Genomic DNA, 12763 nt, shown 5'->3' with positions numbered 1-12763 from the left:
TGTGCATTAGACACACCTGGAGGCAGAGTTCCATATTTGAACTGATCCAAGAATTTAATACATTCATGCAAATGATTTAAAAAAAAAAAAAAAAAAAAGGAGAAATATATATATATATATATATATATATATATATATATATATATATATATATATATATATATATATATTTTTTTTTTTTTTTTTTTTTTTTTCACAGATTCACAGATAATCTATCCAGTGATTTGAGGCTCACACATTTTAGGAGACTCATGTCTACCTCTGATACAATGAGCGTGCGAGGGTTGATAACATCCAAGAAATGTCTTAATCTGCCATAAAATATACCCTGAAAGTAATAGTGAAAGGAAGTAAAAAATCAAACAATAATATGAACTCTATACACATTTTCGGAACTAAATGTTTAAATATTATTTACAGCTTTTGAAAATTGTATGTTATAAAAAGGTAGGCAGAGTAAAACAAAGGAAATGCACTTTTTCTGGGTGAGATAATCGGTGCCCATAGTTGCTTTTTGGGACTGTCTGTTATCAGCAAACCTTTATGCAGATTTTGTTTCGTGGCTGGTGTTGGAGGATTCTACAGTTAGAACAAATTGGTTCTAGAGTATATCAGCGGCCTCTAGAGGTGAAATAAAAACAATCACTGATTGATAATATTCATCCATATTTTTATCCTCACTTTAATGCATATTTGGTTATTTTGACTAGGTAAATCAAGTGTTCTAAATTAAATAGAGATAAATTCCAACAAAGGTATTTTTACTCCACACACTCTCCTATATTTTTTCTTCTCTGAGTTCAGAGTGGTATGAGGATCTAATTAGCATGCTTCATATACTGAGGTGATGATCGGCACACAGATGATTTACACTGATCAGACATTTAGAGTAAAAAGGACTTAAATTTGTATCTGTTTCTCACCCACACTTATTATATTGCTTCTGAAGAGATGGATTTAAATACTGGAGTCTTATGGATTACTTTTATGTTTCCTTTAAGTGATTTTTGGAGCTATAAAGGTCTGATCACCATTCACTTGCACTGTATTGACCTAAAGAGCTGAGGTATTTTTCTAAAAATCTAAACATTTGCTGCTGAAGAAATATGGTCATACACATCAGGGATGGCTTGAGGGTGAGTAAATGATGAGATCATTTTTGGGTGAACTATCTATTAAATAACGATGATTACTAATCATATCACAATTTTCTTAAATTGTTCAACATAATATTTCTGAGGCTCCAACAACTTTCTCCAGACGCGGGAGACAGCTTCTGATGCACGCGCTGGAACCAGGGCCGAGCCAGTTGTTTTCACGTGCCAGGTGTGTCCACCTCATTACGCGCGTGCATCAACTATCTGCTGGCTGATCTGTATACCTTAAAAAAAAAAAAAAAAAAAAAAAAAAAAAACTTCTTTCAATGCAATTAAAATGTTCAGATGTGCGTGTGTGAAAGGGGGAAAGTAAGATTTTAAAGCAGCACGCAACATTTTCTCTGTTGATCACGTCTAACAGACGGCCCTTTTCACGGCATACCGCTGGAGCAATAACAGCAGATGTTATTAATCATCTGTATTAAATAAATGAATGAATAAATTACCTCTCAATTCCTCTTCCTCGGAAGTTAAAGTTATTGAGTCACTTAAACTTATAAATGCTTTAAATGTGTTTTTGTCGTATTGAATGTTCCAGTTTCCACATGTTTTAACAGAGTATTATGAACTTGCTTAGAAACCAGATTGGCTTTTAACGATGCTGAAATGAGTCCAGCTTCTCGTACATCTATCTTAAAATTACTGAAAGTTGAGGTAAAAGAACTTGCCAATAATCGGAAGGAAAAAAGAATGATTAGTTAATCACACTAACTAAAAGTAAAAAAAAAAAAAAAAAAAAAAAGTTACATTTTAAACAACTGAAAACATTTTAATTTATAGCACTAGTGTCAAATTCTCATGTCCCAAGAGCTGCACACGTTTGACAAAAATTTTAGCTAAATCATCAGATTTCTATTTTCTTCATACAGTTTTATTTAGTATTATACTCTCTCACTAACATGTTTTCATTTGTTGTAAATGTGTCATTTTAACACTGATAGTGAAGGTTTATGTGTATCCCTTGACTTACTGTCTACTGTGATTATCAGTGTGATTGCTGTTTAATGTCTTGATGTAACAGTTAAAACTCTTTCTGAAACTGGCGTCTCGGCTCTTTTTTATCTCGCTCGCCCGCTAATCAGCTGATTCAGCCGTGCACCCTCACTGCCCGGCCATGCCCTCCTCCTCGTCACACCTGATAATGTGACCTTTAATTAAAAGATATACTGTATGTTATGAAATGACGTCACACACGGTGACATCAGCAATTCAGCAAAAAAATTGTGGTGTTATTTGAAGTGTGCAACTCTTCTGTTTCAAGCTTAAAGGTGCACTCAGTATTTTTATTTGTATTTATTTTTTTATTTTTTTTCCTCATGAAAAATTTTTACTTCTGAATACATGAATTGTAATTTTGAAAAATATGTATAAAATCATGAGCACTCGCATGAAATAAAGACTCCAGCCATATCAGTAACCTTATAAATACCATTTTATTCTACATGGAGAGGGTCCGCTCATGGGGGCTGCCATGATAGGATCACATGACCAGCTGAATGCTACTTGCTTAATCTCAGTAATCACCCTTTTCCTGGACACTTTCAGTTATGGATTAAATAATTCATGGTTGACTGTGAATAGTGAATTTCTAAAATGCTGTATCCATGCCCTCAGGTGTCGGTGTAAGTCAAAATCAGAATCAGAATGAGCTTTATTGCCAAATTTTCTCATGTACACTAGGAATTTTTTAGGGTGATGGGAGAAACAAGTGCACACAGAACATTACAGTGAGACACAGTATATAAAACAAGGTAAGAATATAAATAGACATACAAATAATAGGACATATAACAGAATGGCGTATGTACATGTACAAGTGGTAATGTATGTGCAAGTTAGGGGTATGTACAGTTATTGTTTTTATATGTGATTTTACATATGTACATGAGATATGTATTTACATTATTTCACTATGGGGAGTCCTGAGGCAGTTTAATTGTTCATGAGGAAAATGGCCTGAGGGTAAAAACTGTTCTTGTGCCTGGATGTCCTGGCGCTCAGTGCTCTGTAGCGCCTGCCAGAGGGCAACAGTTCAAAGAGGGAGTGGGCAGGATGTGTGGGGTCCAGAGTGATTCTACCTGAACGTTTCCTCACTCTGGAGATGTACAGGTCTTGGAGGGTGGGCAGGGGGGCACCAATAATCTTCTCAGCAGTTCTGAGTGTTCGTTGTAGTTTCCTTCTGTCTGATTTGGTGGCTGAACCAAACCAGCCAGTTATAGATGTACACAGGACAGACTCATTGACAGACTCAATAACCAAAGTCCAAGACAACATAAACAAAAAAATTTACTGCGAGCATCTTTATCATGTCCATGCTGTTATGGGAAGAGGGAAAATTGGGCTAATTAAATTGTAAAATGTCAATATATTTATGTTAATAGAATTAAACCCCATCAACACAAGTTTACAAATATGTTAGCTAGATATCATTCACAGACCATGTAGTGGCTAATTTTATCCACTGTATATCCACTCTGACCCACCTAACAGGATGGACAGGAGTTTTTTTTTTTTTTAGTCATTAAGCTTGACCTGTACAATTTATAAATGACATAACATGTCCATAAAATATGGAGCCAGAGTGATCTCAAAAATAATCTATTTACAAAATACAATTAATAAATGCACAGCATAATTCACATTCACAATATCCGATTCATAAATTCAAACTACAATTCATACACATACAAGTGAGGGCACAAATATTTCCCCAGTTGTCCACACAAATACTTGTTGGGCCTCATGTATTCAGATAGAAGACAAAGGCAGGCCTAACACAGTCGTAAAACCTAACTCAGCCCACACGTACCAAGTCGTAAATCTTACTGATAAAAACCGCGCCAAAATCAAACAAAGGGAGTCCAAAACAGACTACAAATCCCCTGAAGTCTTGCTCACTAAAGGATCGAACTCTCAACTCCTATTGGATGAGGCACACAACAGAACATCCCTCAAACCATCACATCATCAGGAGTAGAAATACCTCTGAAATGCTTCCGGGATTTGCTTCCAGCAACTGTCTCGCCGGGTATAGTTGCAGCTTATCGCTGCTCTCAGGTGCAGTCTCGTGGCACAAGGATGTAACGTCCGACTTAAAACTGTGGCCATACAATCTCCATCTCGCTGGACGAGTTGAGATTACTCTGTGTTCAACCAAACACTCTAACAGATCCGAAGGAGACCACCGAGCAATCCGCATCTTCATCCGTTTGCCTGCAGAAGTGAAGAGATTAAAGATTTCTCTTCCATCTTCAATCAAGTCGACATTTCTGAGTTCTCCGCCAGCCCGCTGAGATTCAGCAGCCGTGACCGCCGACAGAGCAAGGAAACAGCCTCCTGTCATCACCCGAGCCTCGAGGAACCATGTCTGAGTTAAAGGACGGATGAACACACATTCTGCATCCTCATGCGATTCAAGTAAGATGTTTACGTCTGGGCAGAGATAGAATATTATAGTGTGTTATTCCTGTGTTTCAAGGTTTTTGCTTGTACAGTTTACGGACCGCCATGTCCGCTCATTATTAATACTGAGGGTATTAATTATTACTAATTTGTTTTGCTGTATTGTGGTCCAGCCAAATTGGACTGTTGTGCATTTTCGCCATCGCGGGTGAGACCGGCAAACTGAGTTTATCCATTAAAGAGTCAAAGAACGCGGGACTTTTACGAGCCGTCCACCGCGTCTCTGAGCGATAAACTAACAGCTGCTTTCTCTCTCACGATCGCGAAATCGGCTTTGGGGCCGTCACGTAATTCTCTCTCTCTCTCTCGTACTAACCACACACACACACACACACACACACACACACACACTTGCTCTCACACACATTTTTGGCTCGTAGATAGCTTCGTGCTAAAGCTCAGCTTTGTCCCTAAGCTATCGTACAAGCGGATACACGCGGTAACTGGTAGACACCATTGACTGGTTTCTCTCCGCCCACATTCGCGGCCATATTCCCTGGCCGGAAGTCTCACATGACATACTCTCCACGAGAGTCACGTCCGCCATTTTGTGCGCGTTCCTCCTTACACACACACACACACACACTCGCTCTCACACACACACACACACACACACACCCTCATGTGTTACAGGATTATTTTGATTTCCATATCTAATCATATCACTGTTTAGTTTGTAGTTGTAAGTCGGAAGTTTATTGACTGCATTGTATTAATTATTAATTGATATTACTGCATAAATAAACTTTGTTTATATTACAAAGAGAAGTGTTTTGGTTTGTTTTGCATACGCCTGTGTCATGCTGACAGGATGTCAGTGCTCGGATTCAAGCCTTCATTCATTGTTTTTTCCCCGAAAATCGATGTTCTTCGGATGTTGATTTTCCTAAGAAAACAATCTAATATTGAGACTGTTATACTATCTGGTTATTAGTCCCTGATTCCAGGGTGGTGCCCCATCAATGTTAATCCTTATTAATATTCTGTTGATTTTTGATAATTGATAATTATCTTTGATGATTGTTGAATTTGAATGATCAATAAGCTAGTGTTAATTTTAATTAATGTTTCATCGATGTTAACAATTAACGATTATCTTTGATAATTGTTAATTTAAAGGATTAAAAAAAGCTAACATTGATTCTCATCAAAGTTCTATTGATTTTAATAATTAATAATTATCTTTGATAATTATTAATTATTGCTAATAACCAAACCCGCTCCTAAACGTAGCGCACTACATTTACCGGAACCCCATATGAGGTTTTAATGAGTTAGATTCAATTAATTAATTTAAATATTAATGAATAACTAAAGAAATAATTAATTATTTCTGATAGTAACACTGATCTAAACAACCAGTAAAGCCCTACATACTTCTCACTTCAATCAATTTAAAACATTTTTACAAATTTGTATTTATCAAGTTCTTGAATTAAATTGCATCAAATCATTTGTGAATGTTGTTACATTTATTTATGGATCATTGAATCTGCATTTGCAAATTGTCATGTGGATCGCTTTGGATTTCTTTGTGGCTTTTAGACTTTCCTGCCAGGTTTAAATTCACAAATTTGCAGGGGTGTTGTTTTTTTTTGTAATGTGGCGGTGTGAGCAAGAGACAGACACAGTGGGTGTGGCGTCAAGCCTCGGAGCATTTATTGGAAATAATAATAAAAGTAAAATGTCCATAAGGGGGATAAAGTGTCCAAGGGGAATAGTGTTCATAACAAAGGGGGAATCTGGCATCCCCGTGGTGAGACGGGGCTCCGTGAAGGGCGGGGTAGTGTCTATGGAATGGCCCAGGCATGAGCTGGGTCCGTCGGCCGCACACACTCCCCTCCAGGGTCCACGGCGCAAGGAGCAGCATCCTTGGTGGCCTGTCTTCCCAGGCTCACGACAGGTGTGAGGAGAAGGCGGACTGGCCTCTAGCCCGTTGGCCGTGACATGTGCAGTTCTCACCCGGCGACTCATCTTATCAACCCAGGGGGTCCGAGGAGCGGGTCCGGCGGCGCATCATCTTGTCTGAACCCTCCCAGCTCTGGTTCTGGGTGTGCGAGGATGCCAGTGTGTGCACACATGGAGATTTGAAACCGGCTCCCCGAGAAGAGGTGCGCTCTGTGTTTTAAAGACAGCGGTGATGAAGCATTATTTACATCAGGTGTGCTTCATTCACTGCTGTCAGAACGAGGCATATTAATTATGCACCTCTTCTCGCAAACATTTACATTTTATATTTATTCATTTGGCAGACGCTTTTATCCAAAGTGACTTACAAAAAAGGAATACATTATAAGCTAATCATCTTAAGGAGGCAGTGGTATGAAAAGTGCTGTATTATAAAGTTTCACTAGCATCAGAATAGTATTATTCAAGACAGATTAAAGAGCAACAAGAATTTTTTGGTTTAAGTGCTCATAGAAAAGATGTGTTTTTAGCCATTTTTTGAAGACAGAAAGTGAGTCAGCTTCACGGATGGAGTTGGGAAGGTCATTCCACCAACATGGTATGATGAAACCAAATGTCGGAAAGTGTTTTGGTGCCTCTTGGTGTTGGTACAACAAGGCGCCGTTCCTTAGCTGACCGCAGGCTCTGGTGGGAACATAGCTCTGTAGAAATTATTTTAGGTATGCTGGAGCAGACCCAGTGACTGTTCTGTATGCCAGCACCAGAGCCTTGAATTTGATACGTGCATCAACCGGCAGCCAGTAAAGAGAGAGAAGGAGTGGTCTCTCTTTGTTTCATTAAAGACCAGACGTGCTGCTGCATTCTGGATCATTTGCAGGGGTCTAATTGCACATGCAGGCAGGCCTGCAATGAGAGCATTACAGTAGTCTAGTCTAGTTATGACAAGTGACTGAACAAGAAGTTGTGTGGCATGTTCAGAGAGGAAGGGTCTTACCTTCCTGATGTTGTAGTGTAAATCTACATGATCATGCTGTCTTTGAGATGTGGTCTGTGAAATTTAGTTGGTTATCGATGGTTACCCCTAGATTTCTGACCATTTTGGAAGGTGTTACTCTAGTTGAACCCAGCTGCACGGTGATGTTGTGTTCAACAACAGGGTTGGCTGGAAAGACAAGGAGCTCAGTCTTGGCTGGGTTAAGTTGCAGGTGGTGTTCCTTCATCCAGGCTGAGATGTCTGCCAAAAAGGCAGAGATTCGAGCAATCACTGTGGTGTCGTTGGGCTGGAAAGAACAGTAGAGCTGTGTGTCATTGGCGTAGCAGTGGTAAGAGAAGCCATGTGCTTGAATGATGGATCCCAGTGAGTTGTATATATAGAGAAGAGAAGTGGCCCAAGCACTGAGCCCTGAGGTACCCCAGTAAGTAGCTGATGTGACTTGGACACCTCATCTCTCCAGGCTACCTTGAAGTCCAACCTGAGAGATAGGAATTAAACCAGTCAAGCATAGTTCCTGTGATGCCCAGAGTAGTGAGGGTGGAGAGTAGGATCTGAAGGTTGACTGTGTCAAAGGAACAAAGGCTGTTTCCTCACAAAAGCAGTTTATTCAGCATACTGAAGCATCTCCTCCATGGACATCCATTCAAAAAGAACGGCCTCTTGTCTCCTCGCCAGTGTACCGCCATAGAATTTTATGGGAGTGCCATGTTATGCTATTTTAGGCTAAGCTTGTTGGCTTCCATATCAGAAGGGTTCTGATATTGTTTCCCTATAACTATAGTTACTCATTCATTCCTATGAGAACAACGGGGAGAAATATCCAATAGAAAAACATGACAAAAAGCGTTTTTTTATTTATTTATTTATTTATTTATTTTTTGCACTTCAAACAAATAAAAAAAAACCAGAAATTATTTTTTTATCGCCTTTCAACCTACAAAATAGAAGCCTAAAGAAGAGCGCAGTGGCTGCAGTCAACCAAATGCAGGATAAGTGTTTTAGTGTGTTTGAGAAACTTCAGACCGGATTCAATCGATCATTATATCATCACAACAGCAGTTCCAGCAGAGACATAATGATGAGTTAACTCCAGAGTACAAGACATAACTTGACATGATCGGAGTGGATGGCTGCTTATATTGGTTTTCATACTTTAATCAATCAAACCTTGTGCTTAACGTTCAGTTTGGCGAAGTGTTTAATTAACGAAGTAAAGCTGCTGTAAATGTTAAAGTACACAGTACTGATTATGAATGTGTAATCATCACCATTAGCACAGAAGAAACAATAATGATAACTGCTTATGATTGTAGGATCAATTGTTATTACATTGCATATACATATATATTACATTGCTTTTGTAATATATATGTACATTACATTGCTTTTCTAACTCAGCTGTTCTGTGTGTCAAGGAAACCTGGCTGAATGAAGCCATCCCAGATAGCACGCTATGTCTGCCGGGTTTCCGGCTGTTCAGAGCGGATCAGATTGCGGATTCATCGGGGGAAACGAGAGGCGGTGGAGCATGCTTTTACATCAACGAAAGTTGGTGTACAGATGTAACAGCATTGAAGAAGATGTGCTATCCTAATTTAGAAGCGCTTTTCATCAGCTGTAAGCCTTTCTACTCGCCTCGGGAGTTTTCCTTGTTTATTCTGATGAGTGTGTACATCCCGCCACAAGCATATGTGAATGCAGCATTGCAACAGCTAGCTGATCACATCACAGGCATGGGGCAACAACACCCGGACTCTCTTATCATTATTCTGGGAGACTTTAATCAAGCTAACCTCACCCATGAACTGCCAAAATACAAACAACACATCACATGCACCACCAGAGGAAGAAATATACTGGACCACTGCTACACCACTTTAAAGGATGCATATCGCTCTGTTCCACGTGCAGCTTTAGGTCTCTCTGATCACTGTCTGGTTCATCTTCTCCCGACCTACAAGCAGAAACTAAAATCAGCTAAGCCTGTAGTAAGGACTGTAAAGATTTGGACTAATGAAGCAGAGCTGGAACTACACGCCTGCGTTGACTGCACTGATTGGAGTGTTTTTGAAGCTGCAGCCACAGACCTGGATGAGGTCACAGATACTGTGACATCATATATCAGTTTCTGTGAGGATATGTGCATCCCTACTAGGACATTTTTTTCATTCAATAACGAAAAACCATGGTTTATAGGAAAACTCAGACAGCTCTGTCATGCCAAAGAGGATGCATTACCAAGTATATGACACCTCCCCCTCGCTCTGTAGAGAATCAACAAATGGCTGATGAACTGAATGTGTTTTATTGCAGGTTTGAAATGCCCAGTCTCACACCCTTCCCCCGCTCTGATCTTCACTTCACACACACAGCAACACCTTCTGGAACCCCCCTCCTCCCCCCTCCTGCTACCCAACCTGCACTTATGGTCCGTGAGGAGGATGTGTGCCGGGTCTTCCGGAAACAAGAGACTAGGAAAGCTTCAGGCCCAGACGGTGTTTCACCTGCCTGCCTGAAAGTCTGTGCTGACCAACTGGCCCCCATCTTCACACAGATCTTTAATAGATCACTGGAGCAGTGTGAAGTTCCCTGCTGCTTCAAACGCTCCACCATCACAGGACTTAATGACTACAGACCTGTAGCCCTCACATCTGTGGTCATGAAGTCATTTGAGAGACTGGTTTTGGCCTACCTGAAGGACATCACTGGACCCTGCTAGACCCCCTTCAGTTTGCTTACTGAGCAAACAGGTCTGTGGATGATGCAGTCAACATGGTACTGCATTATATCCTGCAACACCTCGACAGACCTGGGACTTATGCAAGGATCCTATTTGTGGACTTTAGTTCAGCCTTCAGTACCATCATGCTTGATCTTCTCTCAACCAAACTGACCCAGCTCTCCGTGCCAACCACAATCTGTTGGTGGATCAGCAGCATTCTGACAGATAGGCAGCAGCTAGTGGGACTGGGGAAAATCACATCCAGGATCCTCACTATTAGTACTGGTGCTCCTCAGGGATGCGTTCTCTCTCCACTGCTCTTCTCCCTGTACACAAATGAATGCACTGCAAAGTACCCCTCTGTCAAGCTCCTGAAGTTTGCTATAATAGCGGACTTCAGGAGAAATCTCCAAGATTTTCTATGATAACTTAGTATATGTAAACGTTATATTTGTGCCAGTTGTTTTGAACGTAACTTTTCAAGAAACTAATAAAAATATAAAATAAGAATCCTTTGTTAACGATATTCTCTGCTTGTCTTTGCTGATCGGGATTTACAAATGCGCTGCCAGAGTTTTCAGTCACGATTCCAAAGTTTTCAGTTACAGTTACGCTCCCTCAAATTTCGTTTGCAGTTCTGGCACAAAAATCTCGTATGGGCGGGGCTAAATGAGGTGAGTTCTCATTGGCTAGTGAGTTTTTGATTGACAGCTCTTTGACCTGGAAGAAGAGGTCAGTCGTTGGAAGGGGCCATGTTTCAATTTTGCGTGTAAAAGTGCGAGAATCTGCAAGTATCTTCATAATTCATTAATGTTTAGTGATGTATATTTAGGCGTTTGCTTCTGTATTATATCTGTATTTTTTCTCCTAATACTTTGTTGCGATGAGCTTTCAGGAGCAGCACTGACAAATGCCGTCATCATGAAAACACACTTAATTACCCCATTGTCACCGCATGCACTCAAACCATCACAATTCCCACTTTATTATTATTAATTCTGCAGAATTTAAACAGATTATGAAAATCACAATCAAGCATGGAGCTTGTTTTCACAGGATGTAGACCTTCAAGGGTATTGCATTGCATGGTTATTCAATCCAGATGTTTTTGTTGAAAGACATTTTAAATAGTGCTTCAAAATGTGACTTTTATAAAACCAGCTTAGTGATTGATTTTAAAGTTTGAATGGATAAACTTGATTAAAGTTGTTGTGGAAATCAAATAATTTTATTAGTGCAGTTCTGTCAACATTGCAGTCAAGTAGTTACAATATAAACAAAATACACAACACTCACTGAACAATATGTACACGTAATACACAATATCCATATAACATAATACACACATTGTACAACAATATACAGACAATAAAACAATAAATAATATAGACAAAAAAAAAAAATATATATATATATATATATATATATATATATATATATATATATATATATATATATAATTTTTTTTAATGTGTTACACATTTTATAATTGAACATTCAAGAGGATACCAACACATTAGGGGCTTGTTTCTTTGTATTTATTCAGTGTTCCTATACTGTAGATTTAACTGTTACTGTACAATTTAATTAATCTGGACAAACCATATACCATTTTAAATGTCTTCACCTTAAGCATAGATAAGTGCACAATCAAGCTAGAGAATGATCATTCATGTTCATTTTCAGACATCAGATGTCAGTCATAATTTATCATCTATAAAACTCACCTTTTTCTGGTCTAGAGATAAAGTTCTGTACAAATACGCTATTATAATTGGTCTATAATCTTCAAGTGGTCTCGGGTATTTTTATAAGCATAAAGGATGTTAATATAATGTAGCCTGAATGTGAAATGGAATGTGCTTAATGCAAGGGTCTTTCCTAGTGATGTATCTGTAACATTTACATTTATGCATTTGGCAGATGCTTTTATCCAAAGCGACTTACAGTGCCCTTATTACAGGGACAATCCCCCTGGAGCAACCTGGAGTTAAGTGCCTTGCTCAAGGACACAATGGTGGTGGCTGTGGGGATTGAACCAACAATCTTTTGCTTATCAGTTCAGTGCTTTAGTCCACTTTTTTCCCGTTTCAGAAAAAAAAAAAAAAAGAAAAAAGAAAAAAAAAAGAAAAGAAAAACATGGTTACTACAGTCGTGGTTACTAGTCATGGTTAATACAATATTACTACAGTAGTTTTCATAAGGGTATCATTTATTAACGAGGCTTAAAGATCATTATCAATATTTTAACAACTCTGAATTTAAACAAGCCTGTAAAAATGGCAACACAAGCCCATTATAATACATGTCATGTCTAGGTTTGTCATTACTTAGTGTGAATAACTCCAGATGCTGTTTTTCTGTCATTACCTCAGGAAATCACTGCTCCCTCTTTGAACGAGCGCTGTGACTGAAAGGGTGAGCGCTGTCTGACTGCTGGTGTATTTTAGCATTTCTGCACGTCAAGATGAGCGGAAGAAAAAATAGTTCCGGTGCCTGTGCAACTATTCGCTCATATAA

Source organism: Myxocyprinus asiaticus, chromosome 23, assembly GCF_019703515.2.
Source record: "Myxocyprinus asiaticus isolate MX2 ecotype Aquarium Trade chromosome 23, UBuf_Myxa_2, whole genome shotgun sequence".
NCBI lineage: Eukaryota > Metazoa > Chordata > Actinopteri > Cypriniformes > Catostomidae > Myxocyprinus > Myxocyprinus asiaticus.
The sequence above is the reverse complement of the archived record's forward strand: the minus strand, read 5'-3'. Positions refer to the sequence as shown.